The sequence below is a fragment of the Lissotriton vulgaris genome, chromosome 3_1 (genome assembly GCF_964263255.1).
Source record: "Lissotriton vulgaris chromosome 3_1, aLisVul1.2, whole genome shotgun sequence".
Classification (NCBI taxonomy): Eukaryota; Metazoa; Chordata; class Amphibia; order Caudata; family Salamandridae; genus Lissotriton; species Lissotriton vulgaris.
In genome coordinates this window covers 1,416,917,367-1,416,932,817 of record NC_141689.1, presented here as the reverse complement: position 1 = coordinate 1,416,932,817, position 15,451 = coordinate 1,416,917,367, and positions in this window count along the sequence as shown.

Genomic DNA, 15,451 nt, shown 5'->3' with positions numbered 1-15,451 from the left:
TCACCGTTCTTTAGCCCACTCTGCCACCCCAGTTCAGACATGGCCATATGCAAATCAGTCTGACCCTGTGCCTCATGGGAACAGTCCAGCCCGAACTGCCAAGTCATGTCTTCCCTGGACCGGAAACAAGCTTCCGAGGACCGGTTTCTGGCATTCCAGCAGTCTTCAGCCCGGCGTGCTTGAATCCAGTGGCAAAGTGAGCAAGGGACTCACGTCTGAGCATACCCTGCCACACTTATGGCGGCCAAAAGCGGTACAAAAGGGGGTGGTGATGGACGAGTATATGCACTGTCAGAACCCGAAGAGACACATCTGAAAGGATATATCGATGAGATGTTACAGTTGGGTTTCATACGTCCCTCCTCCTCGCCCGTGTCATCGGCCATATTTTTCATTCCAAAGAAGGAAGGGACGTTGAGGGCTTGTGTTGATTATAGAACCTTGAACACGGCCACAGTAAAGAACAGGTACCCTCTTCCACTCATCTCCGTGTTACTGGACGAGCTCCGCAAAGCAACGGTGTTCACCAAACTAGATTTGCGGGGCGCCTACCATCTTATACGGGTTCGACCCGGAGATGAGTGGAAGACAGCCTTTAAGACCAAGTATGGCCTGTTTGAGTACACTGTTATGCCGTTTGGCTTATGCAATGCGCCAGCGGCGTTCCAGTTCTTTATCAACGAGGTCCTCAGCGAATATATAGACTGAACAGTCATCGTTTATCTGGACGATATTCTTATCTACTCAGAGAACGGGGCAGAGCATACCGAACACGTATTACAGGTGTTACAGACATTGCAGGACCATCACCTGTACGCTAAGTTGGAGAAGTGCCAGTTCAGTACCCCTGAAGTGGAGCTCCTGGGGTTCATTATTTCGGCGGGAGGTATTCGGATGGACCCAAAGAAGATACAGGCCATTGAGACCTGGCCTGTGCCGACTACCGTGAAGCAAATACAGGTGCTTCTAGGCTTCGACAATTTTTATCGGCTGTTTATATCACATTTCTCCGATATAGTGGGCCTATGACCCACCTCTTGAGGAAGGGTGTCCCCCTTTGATTGGACCAGTGAGACTCAGGACGCTTTTCGATTATTGCTGAGACAGTTCACATCTGCGCCTGTGTTGGTGCATCCTGATCCTGCCCTACCGTGCTTTGTAGAAACTGACGCCTCTTTGTGTGCCGTGGGTGGGGTGTTTATTCCCCCCATATCGAGGGAAGTGGTTTTGGAGTGGTGTCATTCCTCCGCATTGGTAGCACATCCGGGGATACGGAAAACGAAGGACTTGTGTATGAGGTGGTTTTGGTGGGAGTCCATGACCAGTGACATTCAGGGATATGTGCGTGCTTATCCTGTTTGTGCCATCAGCAAAGCCTTTGCACTGTAAGCCCTCTGGACTCTTGCAACCCTTGGAGGTACCTCCTGCCCCTTGGCATACTATAAGTATGGATTTCGCGACTGATTTACCATCTGTCTCTGGTTATACCGCCATATTGGTGGTGGTGGATTTGTTCACCAAAATGGCACATTTCATTCCGCTTTCCAAAATCCCTACGGCAAAGGAGATGGCTTTGGTTTTTATGTCTTCAGTCGTACGGTTACATGGGCTGCCTGCTGTGATAATATCTGACCGGGGAGCACAGTTCGTGTCTCATTTCTGGACTGAGCTTTGTCTGGTACTCAAGACAGAGATACGATTGTCTTCGGCTTACCATCCTCAATCTGATGGTCAGACTGAGCGAACCAATCAGATGATGGAGCAATATTTGAGGTGTGTAGATGCTTCTTTGTCATGTGATTGGGTGACTGCTCTACCCACTGCGGAGTTTGCCTATAATAACATTCTGCATTCCGCACTGGGTATGACTCCTTTCTATTGTTCACTTGGGTACCATCCTAGAGCTGTAGCTATCCAACCTACGGGACGCGTGCCAGCCATAGATGATGTGTGTGGGCGATTGAGAGACATCTGGGGTTTGGTCAGGGAAAGCTTACTGGAGCCCAAGGCGGTTATGAAGGTACAGGCAGATAAACATCGGGTTCCTGCTCCCTCATATAAGGTGGGTGATCTAGTATGGCTGGCGTCTCGTAATATGAGATTGCAGGGGTCACGCAAGTTGCAACCCCGGTTTGTGGGTCCTTTTCCAGTAATCCAGATTATAAACACAGTGGCTATGAAGCTCAGGTTACCACAAGACTACGGGGTACATCCCGTGTTTCACACGCCGTTGTTGAAACCCTACATACCCTCGGCTCAGGTGTTGCCTCCTCCTTCGCCTGTGGTAATTGATGGACAAGAGGAATTTGAGGTTCAGGCTATCCTAGATTCCAAGCTGGTCAGGGGTCGCCTTTTCTATCTGGTGGATTGGAAGGGGTACACACAGGAGGACAGGACTTGGGAGCCAGCTGGGGGGGTACATGCACCACGTTTGGTTTGATTGTTTCATAGACAACATCACTTGAAACCCCGTCCGGTGGGGAGGATCATTGGGGGGGTACTGTTAGGGTCTGGGGCTAGTCCTCTCTCAGTGACCATGCACTGACATCACATGACCTGTGGGCAGTGGGATAAATGTTTGTCCTACCTTTACCTCATTGCTTGATATTGCCATTGTATGGATTCTAGTATCCCGGTCTCCTGGTTGCTGGTTGCTGTTGCTGGAAGATTCCTGCTGTCCTGGATTCTTTTTCCCTTCTTCCTCATGGGCTCGTGAGAGTGAGTTTTATTGTCCCCTGTCTTGGCTGTCCTACCCCCTCTGTAGTTAGTTAGTTACTTGTCCCGGTGTTTGCTTTTCCCGTTCCCCCCCTCGTTATTTCCCCAGCATTTGTACTTGGTCTTGGGTGTTCGGGGGCTCCCGTTCGCTGCATTCGTTTTTGTTTAGTGCCCTTGTTTGGAGGTTTGCCGAGAGGACGCAAGGGGTAAACGAAGCGTTCAGCTTCGTTTCAGCGCGTCTTGACTTAGACGCCTCTTTGCTTCATTAGAGGCGGAAGTGACATTTCGGGTGATTCCGGGAAGGGCTTTGTAAACAAACGCTGGGGTTCTGGGTATTCCCGAGCGTCTCCTACCAGTCCTTTTCCCTTTGCCTCGTATACCGAAAACAAAGGATTTTTTTCTGGCATATGATAAAGCCTGTCATAAGTCCTTTTTCCCCTCGTGGTGCACTGTTAAATACGAAGGACACTGTCATTATGTACTCCTGATTGGCTATTTGATTCAAGAGACTTTATCTTGCATTGCCCAATTACTTAACTCTTGTGCCCAATGCCTTCACGAAGCAGAGCCTGCACTAACCACTGGTAAGAGGGGTTGTGAATGTTGTGGCAGGACATGGTCACTGGTGTTGGGATATAGCAGTGTGGAACATATACATATGAAGGATATGCCTTTTTTCTATTTCACATAGGTGCAGAAGCGTGAAGGAGGGAGCTGTGTCCTAACGTTATATAAGGGTGGAAGACTTGGTGTCTCCTCAAAATACCACCCTCTTTTCAGGTTCATTGGCGCACTCATAGTGGTTGTCTTGTGAGTGGCCAGTGGGCAGGGGAAGGGGACTGGTGCATGCTACGTTCCTGCAGTGCTCGGGCTGGGTGGAATCCAACATTATGTTGTTGATTTTGTGAATTATAGAAATAGAGATGGAAACTAATTTTTAAAAATAAAATGTGATGTTATTGAGCAAGTACAACAAATCAGTCGTTGTTCTGCTAGATTTTTACTTGTAAAAGACTTATATGTTCGCCGAAAACAGTTTCCTGTTTGTTTGAGATATGCAGTAACAATTCATAAATCTCAAGGTTTAAGTGTAGATAGTGCTTTGGTGAACATTGGAAGATCTGTGTTTAAAGAGGGTATGGCATATGTGGCATTATCACGAGTCAGAACTTTATCAGGATTGTACTTGATTGAGTGTGATGAGACAAAGATTTGTGCAGATCTAGATTGTGTTAAAGAATACAATAGGTTAAGAAGAGAGTATGCTCCACGTTTGCCTCAATATCCTCTGTTTGAAAAACGTGTGGTAGGCTGAAAAAGAAGAAATTAGAATAATTGCAGTGAGATAGTAGCAAAAAGACAAAAACTAGATAAAACTGTAATTCAAAACAGAAAGAAAAAGGATTGTGATGAAAATGTTGTTGGATTTCAGTTTGAAAATAGTTCTGGTGTCAACTGCCATGCTAATGTAGTGGTTAATGTTGTTTTTTTTCTTCAAACTTTACAAGAACAGATTGTTGAAAATCGGGATCAAAGATTGTGTGGTTTATTGAATTCTGTGTTTGAGAAATGTAGCAGTGATAGAGCAAAAATAGAAAGTGTAACAGAAATTCGAAATATTTTAGATATGTGTTCTGGTTAAGATAAATTTTCACAGAACATTCAGCAGGATTGTCAGGAATTTTTAATGTATATGTTTGGTGTTTTGGAAGATGAAGGTGTAGATGTGGATAATCTTTTCAGCCTTTCTTATCAATGGCAGCATGACTGCCACAATTGTAGTTCATCAAGTAATACTAGAATAGACACTGAAAGATTTACATATTTGACTTTACCAGACTGTAAATCAGTGTCATCTAAAAATCTAGTTAAAGCAGCAGATCATTATATGGTGTGTACCCAATGTAAGTGTCCAATGCTATCCACATTATTTAAACAAAGTTATGGTCAGTATATAATTTTAGTTTTCCAACGATGTAGACCTGATGGAACTAAATTGACAACTTGTATCAAAAATGTTGTAGCTTCTCAGTTATCAATTTCAGGAAGAACCTTTACAACTGAAGCTATTATTTATCATGATGGTCCTTCGACAACATCAGGACATTATACATGCTACTTAAAATGTAAAAAAGGTTGGAGTTACTGCAATGATTCTCATTTGACTTATAAACAACGTTTGCCTTATGACTTTAAAAATTCTTACCTAGTGTTTTTAAAACCAAAGTTTTAGTAAAGGTAATTGGCCTTTGAAGACGGGAATAGTTAATAAAAGTTAGTTAGTTAGTTAATCTAATGTTTAAAATTATTTATCTCATATAGCTACTGTAAGTGGATCTCATAGTAAAAAATACTCATATATCTGACACGATTTGGCCGTAAGGAAAGTGTAAGGTATGATGTTCTTAGATCTTTTTTCATAGGAAGTCGATGAAATGGAAGTTACAGAGAACAGCAGACTTTTTTTTCCACCAAAAGGACCTTCACTGTCTTCTATTTGGCCTCACGGAAAAGTAAGTGAATCAAAGATTAGTGTACATATATGAGTTGTAAGCATTTATGTTTTTTTTTAAACACAATCTTTTAGATTGTGTTCTTTTTTTCCCGCTGTTATATGATGAAGAGTTTGTACTCACTAATTTAAGTGAAATTCAATATATTCTGAGAACAGCAAAAATAAACAATGTAACATATTATAGAAGTTATTCTATAGTTTGCATTGTGTAATGTATATTGTATTCCCATTCTCTCACACTCATTTTCCTTTTTCCACCCTTATTTAGCTCTCTTTACTCATTTACACTGCCTTTTTTTAACTTTGTTTCATCGCTGTTCCTTTACTCCACTTCATTCACAACTCCTCAATCCAATTTCAACTGTCTGCATTTCCTCTCTCCCTTCCACCATTTTTCATCTTTCTCACATTCTCTCAGTACCACTGCTTTAGTTTTCTTCCCCTCTCTTTCTTTCTTTTGCTCCTTTACTCTTTTTCCTTTCTCACTCATTGTACTGCAGTTCACTCAGTCCTTCCCTTTGTTTTTCTGTGTACTTACTCTCTCACTCCTTTTTCCTCCATCGTACTATATTAACCTCATTCCCTTCAACCCTTCACTCTGTGACTCCCCTTCACTCACTCTCAGTCATCTTCTATTCCTCTTTCTTATTAATAGTTCCTCATTTAGACTCCTCTCCTTTTCACTCATTTTCCTTATACTTTCTTATCTTTCCTGATTTTGTTTTGGTATCTCACATTCTTTTAGTATCTTACTTATCTTCAGTAATTTGTTCTCTTTCTATTTCTTTTCCCCTCTTTTTTCTCTTTCTACATTACTTTATTTCTGTTTTTGTATCCTTCACTATTGCTTTATTTCTTAGTAAACTTTTTTAGATTTTTTACCTCTTGACCTGTTTCTTCTATTTTAAATTATATATTTTACTAATTATAACTTGTTTTTTCTTTTGTCTTTCACAGATACAAAGTGTAGTTTAAAGATGCAAGTAAATTTTCATTAATTATATGGTAAGTGTGACTACAAAATGTAATTTATCATCACCCTTTGTTTTAACCTCACTACTTTTCTGTCACCCTACCTCACCCCTATTTTCTTACTCTGCTTCCCTCACTTATTCTTATCTTCCATATTTACTTCTCTTTTCCTTACTTTCCTACTACATTCAACTTCTTTCAGTGTCCCTGCTCACCCACACTCCCTCTCTTTCCTTTTTTTTTGCTTCACTTAGTCCCTTTCTGACACTCCTTCCTTTACTCCCTCTGTTCTTTCTTTCTGTCACTCCCCATGTCTTACCCTTATTCACTTTTATCCACCCTCTTTCACTCCTCTTTACTTACACTCACTGCTATTTTCTTTCCATCTGCCACCATTTTTCCTTTTCTCTGGTTCCGTCACTACCTTTCATTCCTCATCCTTTATTCGGATCTATGACAGAATTTCGACTACAAAAATATCGACCTACAAAAATATCGAGTCAACAATATCGAGGGCAAAAATATCGACATCCTATCTACAACATGGTAAGTACAAAAATATCGAAAAAAAAATATCGATGTAAAAAATTTCGATGTTAAAAATATCGTTTTTTTTTTGTAATATAGAAATGTAAAATTAAGTCTATAAGACTAATACATAAAAGAAACATATTTAAAATTATCTAATAATATTTAAAAGTAATAAATAATACATATATTAAGAATACATTAATTAAATATATACAGTAAATATGTAATATATATACACTGAACAATAAGTATTAATAATTATTTTACGAAATTATAAATTAATGAAATATATTCTAATTTACTAACACATTTACAAACATAAAAGAGTAACAAAAATAAAATGTAAGTAATATAAAAAATAAAATAAATATTTGCTATTTTAACAATTAATTAAATAAAACGTTGGATAGCGTAAGGCTAAACATTTCTATTCCTACTCCAGAGAGTACAACAGTAGGGAAAACTGACCCTGAACTCAAAAAACACCCCTTTACCCAAGAACTGAAACTGACCCTGAACCCTAAAAATACCCCTTTACCCAAAAACTGAAAACTGACCCTGAACTCAAAAAATACCCCCTTACCCAAAAACTGAAAACTAACCCAGAACCCTAAAAATACCCCTTTACCCAAGAACTGAAAACTGACCCAGAACCCAAAAAATACCCCTTTACCCAAAAACTGAAAACTGACCCTGAACCCTAAAAATACCCCTTTACCCATAAACTGAAAACTGACCCTGAAACCAAAAAATACCCCCTTACCCAAAAACTGAAAACTGACCCTGAACTCTAAAAATACCCCTTTACACATAAACTGAAAACTGACCCTAAACCCTAAAATAAACCCTTTACCCAAAAACTCAAAACTGACCCTAAACACTAAAAATACTCCTTTACCCAAAATTAATTAATATTATTTCATTAGCAATTAATTATTAATGAACAATAACAAAATAAGTAAATATATTAGCAAATTTGCTGTAATTATTATAATTTAATAATTAATATTATTTGTTCCCAATTAATTAATTAACAGTAATTAAAAATTATATATCAATAAATTACTCTAATTAATGTAACTAATTAATATTATTTAATTACCAATTAATTAATAATGTTAAATATGTACAAAATAATAATAATTAATTAACTAATTAATATTAATTATTTCCCAATAAATTAAATATAAATTTATAAAAACATATATTAATTAATTAATTATTATTAACTTACTCCCCACCCCATTCCCCTATAAACCCACATCCCGCTACAGAAAATATATATCAATTAATCAATTAATTATTTTCCCAATTAATCAATATTAATTAGCAATTAATTATAATTAATTAATCCTACTAATTATTAATCAACTTACCATAATTAAATTACTTCCCACCCTATTCCCCTATAAACCCACAACCCGCTACAGAACATATATATATCAATTAATAAATTAATTAAAATTATTTTCCTATTATTTTCACATAATTACCAAATAATTATAATTAATTAATTAATCCTACTAATTACTAAACAATTTACCATAATTAAATTACTTCCCACCCTATTCCCCTATAAACCCACAACCCGCTCCGGTACAAAAACATAAAATTTACTTATAAAATTATTTACTAATATATAAAATTTATACACATATAATAGTAATTATTTTAAATACTTAAATTAAACATATAACACATACATAATAAAAAACTATACAATAATACAAATATCGATATTAGTGTCATCGAAATTAGTAACATCGATATATATGCTATCGATATTACTTACTTCGATATTACTTACATCGATATTAAGTATTTCGATATTACTTACCTTGGGTCGATATTCTGTCCTACGATATTCTTGCCTTCGATATTATGCACCTTCGATATTTCTGACTCGATATTATGGTAGGTCGATATTTACAACTCGATATTTAGACTGCCTACCCCTTTATTCTCCTTCCTTTTACTGTCATCACCCAGTCACATTCTCCTAGAACATCTGCTTTAGTTTTCTTCCTCTTTCTTCTCTTCTTTTGCTCCCTTATTCATTTTCCTTTTCTCAGTTACTTCCTCTTATACCTTTTCTCTGTTTTACTATCTCTTACACAGTCCCTCTGTATTTCTCTCTCTAGCTCTCTTTCTCTTTACACCACTCTCTTTTTTCCCCATTCCTCATGCTCACTCCTTTTTTTTTTTCTTTTTTTTTGTTGGTGCGCTGACGGGACGCGGCCCGGTACGCGAACCGGGGTGCATACTGGTACGCGCACCGGGAGCGCTCCTGAGTGAACTATTAAAAAAAAGAATACACTTTTTTTTTAAAAAAAAAATATTATATTAATATACAATATAGGATTCATTTTTAGAAAAACATACCTTTCTAAGCTATAGATATTTGCGAAAAAATAACCTTAGAAATTCACTAAAAAACACATAGGTATGAGTCTGTATAAAAAATTTGGAATTAGCAGTTAAAAAACATATGAAATTCACTGAACAAACCATAGGTTTCACACCAGTTATAGTTAGGAATTAGCATTTAAAAAACCTATGAAATTCACTGAAAAAACCATAGGTTTCATACCAGTTATAGTTAGGAATTAGCATTTAAAAAACCTATTAAATTCACTGAAAAAACCATAGGTTTCACACCAGTTATAGTTAGGAGGAAATTTTACTGACATAAAACCAATGAAATTCCCACGTTATAGTTTGTTGGATTCACTATTACTTGCGCGTGTAATGCACTGCTGATGACATCACATAATACATCACTCATGACATGGTCAGTGACATCACTGATGACATCACTGATGACGCCATCCTTGTGACAGAGTGACTGACCTCCTTTCACTGTAAAGTAACCCTTGAAACACATATTCAAAAATAGAAACTAACATTTACAAAAAAGTGGAGATACCTATACCAGTTACAACAACCAATTCAGTAATTCCACCATCTATATGCACATCCACTCATTCACCAACAGTTCTATATAGTCATTCATACATATACTCACTTATCATATGCAGTGAGACACTTTTACATCTGTTAACACACCGACAGTCTTCCAAAACTTGCTCACACACATACTCACACATGCAAATAAACTATTGAACATCCATTTTTTTGCATATACAGCTATACATACACTACCACCTTACTTCTAAGGAAACTTACACATACTTACTCTCTAAAACAATCACTTATAGAAACACATACTTATTAAAACAAGAACTCTTTCAATCTCTCACTCTCACATATACTCACTTATATACATCAATACTCACATATACTAGATTAAAACATATGTAGTTACTGATAAAGACACTAGTGAGACAGTCATTCACTTACTAACACATACATATACACACTCATTCACCCATACAGTCCGACACATATGCTGTCTTCAAAACACATACAAACAGTGAGTCAGTCATTGATGCATCTATGTGCTAAGTACCACCCCCACCAAATCAAACAGACAATTATAAAGATACTAAAAAAAACATCTAATAACCCATATAAACACACATGTAGCTACTCACCAACCCATGCAGCCACTTATACACAAAGTGAAACACTGATACATATATTTAAATATTTAAACATTACTCGCTAATATATGTATTCACTAAGATACACTTAATAAGCAAGTTAACCAATCATTTTTTTTAAAAAACATCCATTAAGACACTAATTGAAACATTTATTCTTCCATCGACCTTTACATATACATATATAAAACATGTTTTTTTTCAGAAAGACACACATTCACTGGATGGTGTCATCAGTGATGTCATGAGTGATGTCACTGACCATGTCATGAGTGATGTAATATGTGATGTCATCAGCAGTGCATTACACGCGCAAGTCATAGTGAGTCCAACTAACTGTAACGTGGGAATTTCTTTGGTTTTATGTCAGTAAAATTTCCACCTAACTATAACTGGTGTGAAACCTATGGTTTTTTCAGTGAATTTAATAGGTTTTTTAAATGCTAATTCCTAACTATAACTGGTATGAAACCTATGGTTTTTTCAGTGAATATATATATATATATATATATATATATATATATATATATATATATATATATATTCCTCCAATCTCGCCCAAATTGTGAACGAGCCGACACATGCTAGGTTTGCCCAACTCAAATTTATTTAACACCAGGTCACAGCATTTCAATAGCGCGCAGCTCACACTTTCACAGCCCTTGGCAGACGCGTTTCGGCGGTTGCCTCATCAGTGCCGGCTGTCTGCTGTGTGATCAGTTACCAGTTTTCGCGGGGCTTTACTTCATAAGTCCTGCCAGCGAACCCCATTGGCTGGATGTTTGTGGCCATAGAAAGCGGACAAGCGAGGTGTTTACCGGCTGTTGCTTGCCGCTTTCACAGTATGGGGTGCCTGGATGCCGTTGTCAAATCCCAATGTATGTAAGCAGCCTGTTCAGAGTTCAACACAAGGTAAAGTTTCCCATAGTTGGCATTGAAATAATGCTCTCCTTCCTGCCACTCCCATTACGTTGCGGGTCTCTGGCGAAATCACTTCTTTGCTGGGCAAACCTGTTAGCAGAAAATCTGCTCCCTCTCCCCGATACCTTCGCAAAGTCCAGGTCGGGGGGGCGCCACGTTGTGCAGTCCATGCACTTCATCCAACAACTTTTGCCGGCAGACGTGGAGCACCAGACCGAGGGGCGTGCCGGTAAGCAGAGCCGACCTCCGCTCTCCATACTCCTCCAATCTCGCCCAAATTGTGAACGAGCCGACACATGCTAGGTTTGCCCAACTCAAATTTATTTAACACCAGGTCACAGCATTTCAATAGCGCGCAGCTCACACTTTCACAGCCCTTGGCAGACGCGTTTCGGCGGTTGCCTCATCAGTGCCGGCTGTCTGCTGTGTGATCAGTTACCAGTTTTCGCGGGGCTTTACTTCATAAGTCCTGCCAGCGAACCCCATTGGCTGGATGTTTGTGGCCATAGAAAGCGGACAAGCGAGGTGTTTACCGGCTGTTGCTTGCCGCTTTCACAGTATGGGGTGCCTGGATGCCGTTGTCAAATCCCAATGTATGTAAGCAGCCTGTTCAGAGTTCAACACAAGGTAAAGTTTCCCATAGTTGGCATTGAAATAATGCTCTCCTTCCTGCCACTCCCATTACGTTGCGGGTCTCTGGCGAAATCACTTCTTTGCTGGGCAAACCTGTTAGCAGAAAATCTGCTCCCTCTCCCCGATACCTTCGCAAAGTCCAGGTCGGGGGGGCGCCACGTTGTGCAGTCCATGCACTTCATCCAACAACTTTTGCCGGCAGACGTGGAGCACCAGACCGAGGGGCGTGCCGGTAAGCAGAGCCGACCTCCGCTCTCCATACTCCTCCAATCTCGCCCAAATTGTGAACGAGCCGACACATGCTAGGTTTGCCCAACTCAAATTTATTTAACACCAGGTCACAGCATTTCAATAGCGCGCAGCTCACACTTTCACAGCCCTTGGCAGACGCGTTTCGGCGGTTGCCTCATCAGTGCCGGCTGTCTGCTGTGTGATCAGTTACCAGTTTTCGCGGGGCTTTACTTCATAAGTCCTGCCAGCGAACCCCATTGGCTGGATGTTTGTGGCCATAGAAAGCGGACAAGCGAGGTGTTTACCGGCTGTTGCTTGCCGCTTTCACAGTATGGGGTGCCTATATATAAAGTTGCCTCCTTCTTGTCCACGTCTACTTTTGTCAAATGGTCCTTTGTTTCTGCATTCGTTTTTGTTATGCTTTAAAAACTGTTAAGGAGAGAGTGTTCCTATTCAGTTTTGCTTCTGTTTTTCTATTTTTTAGCTGACATTGGAAAAAACATTGGCTGCTCAGAAAACAATGTCCCTTGACTGAACCGTATAAAAGAGATAATCCACCTGGTATCTAGAGCTGAAAAAAATAATAGATTATCTTAAGAGTTCTGAACAATTTACGTTGTACAGAGTTTTGCAGTGGCTTTAAAAGTAAACCAGCCCAGTTTTCTTTCTGCTGAAGGCACTGCAGGTGTCTGGGAGGCGCAGTTGGAAGTAAAGGGGATGTAGTTTAATGGCTCTGACCTTGTGTACAAGCAGCTACAGTAAATACAAAAATGCTCAACCAGATTTGTGCAATCCTTCAAATTGAACTAACAGCAGGGCACAGTTTGACAGATAAACTAGAAATCTGTTGCTTGAGGTAACCGCAATAAAATCCCGCACTTCAACCACAGTTGCATTGCTGACATGTCAGCAGAAGAGGAGTCTCGCCTTCCAGTCACCAACCTTGAGAGTTACTGCCTTATAACTTGAACATTATGCCAACATGTCTGAAAATGTTTATTTTGAAAAGCAGAGACGATGTAACACCAATTTGTATTGTTTTGACAAAGAACTTTCCCTTTTAACAAGCATTGACATGGCCAGTAGGTGTGGCTTGTAACTGAAAGTGCCTTTCAGTCACTGTCGAGTTAGGCACCTATTATCTCATAATTCATTCACTCTCTCACTCATCCTTGCGCTCATGCATCAATTAATTTACCAACTAGCTCATTATTGCATTTACCCATTCACTAATCCACGAAAACATGTAACCTCAAAGTGTGTGCAAGATCAATCAAAAGAATAAAAGTAGAAAAAGAAATGTTGCCACCTTAATGTGTTGAGCATGTGGGTCCATAAAAAATAAGTAGAAAATAAACACAGCAGCAGGAAGTCACTTTGGAATAGAGTCATGCATAGTATGTCATTGTAAGGTATTGGCCATCTTGGAATTGTAAATCAAGTATTCTCTATGTACAATACCATTTCAAACAGGCCGCTCAGTTAATGCTGCTCTTGGTACTATCTTTGAATCGTATTATGCCTAATGTACCAGTATTGCTAAATGCCAAGATGGCAAATATGTTGCTTCTAATTGTAATGGTAGTTTTGAAATGGTAAAACAATGATCAACTATAAACAGTACCATTCCAAGATGGCCACCATGTTTTGAAACAGTGACTGTGCTAGATATAGCACACTAAAAATGAAATGAGTGGCAAACTAGAGGCTAATGGAGCTGTCTACGAAGTTTCTGGGCTCGTTGAAAAAAAGCAAAGAAAATAAAAAAATATGAAGAAAAGAAATGAAAAAGGATTTATAACAAATGTAATTGGACAACAAAATGATTGGCCCACAAGGCCCTGTACTTAAGCACACACATTTTCAGGCTGATGTGCACTTGTTATCATGAAAAATTCTGTCACCTGGGCAATGGGCTGACCCATTGCCCAGTTAAAATAGTTTGGTTATGATGCAGCGCTACTCCGGAAATATCTTCTAAAACCATATCACCTTTCCCTGAAGTACCAAATCATACATCTACTCATCAGTGGGGCACAAAACACTTCCATCCTACTTCATGGATCAGTGAGATTCAAAGGAGAGCTGCTGTATCATAGCGGAGTGTCTAAATCAAAACTAAATATTTATACTATTTACACCTGCAGTTTTAATGAGTTTTACCATGGTTTTTTATTAACAAGACATTTTATGCAGACACACCACCATTATAGCCAATGAATCTGCTAGTAAAAAATTAGGTGTAGAAAAATACTAGACCTGCTTAATTCTCCATTTATCTAATTTTTATTAAAAGCAAAGTTTTGCATGTCTAACAGTTTATACCCTTTATTTGTTTCTTTATTCAAAAATAACTTTAAAGGAGTAAAAGTTTTATCTCAAACTGTTATATTAATTTATTTCAGAGATTTAGAAATAGACATTATTATTTAGATTTCAGAACACAAATATTAGCAAAAGACAGATAGTTCCCAAAATTAAATTTTCTCCTAACTTCCCTAACTAATAACCTCATCTAAAGGTCAGTTCTTATTTAAAGAGATAAAACATTCATTCAAGAATTCTTACATCTCAGGAAAATCAGCATACCAACAGCATCTCAGGAGGAAATCGAAAGAGTTTTTTCTTAAGAAAAGTCACAACTTTTTATACCCTTTTTCACTAACCTTATCTATCTAAAAAAGTAACTGTCGGTACAGACTCAAGTTCTGATAGGATAATTTGAGGGTGGATGAGCATCACCTCATCATCCTAATATTCAATTTCCGTTGTATCAGCTGCATTTTAAAGAGTCCTTTGTTTGAGAAAGTTTTCGGCCTAGTCACATCCTCAACTAGTTACTTTTCCTCCTTTTGATTTTGTCTCTCATTTATTGAGATTAAGTACACATCAATTTAATGTGTTTTTGTTGTGATGATGTTTTTTTGAGTTTGTGTAGATACATTGTGATATGTTTTGTTTATAAATTGGTTTGTATAGTATTGTAAATACATGTACAGTTTGTTCTATCTTTGCTAATGAATATATATGTAAAAAAACTTTGAAAGTAAAAAAAGAAGTCAAAGGTATAAAATATAAGTACCTGGTCAGAATTCAATAAAGAGTATTCTTAACCTTCATTAATTGTTCTTGTTTTTCAAAAAAAGAGTGGTCTAGGCATTTGTGTGTTTTTTGCATTTATAAATGGTCCAGCCTTGTCCACGTCCAAAAAGGACCTAACTCCTTTGGGTTATAAATTATTTTTGAAGGCATATTTGTGGCACAATTCATCCATTTCCAAAAAGAATTCCCCCATTACTTTAGCAGGCTTTACTTTATTCATAGCATTAATTACTTTCGATTTTGCAAATACATCATCTGAATTTGAATA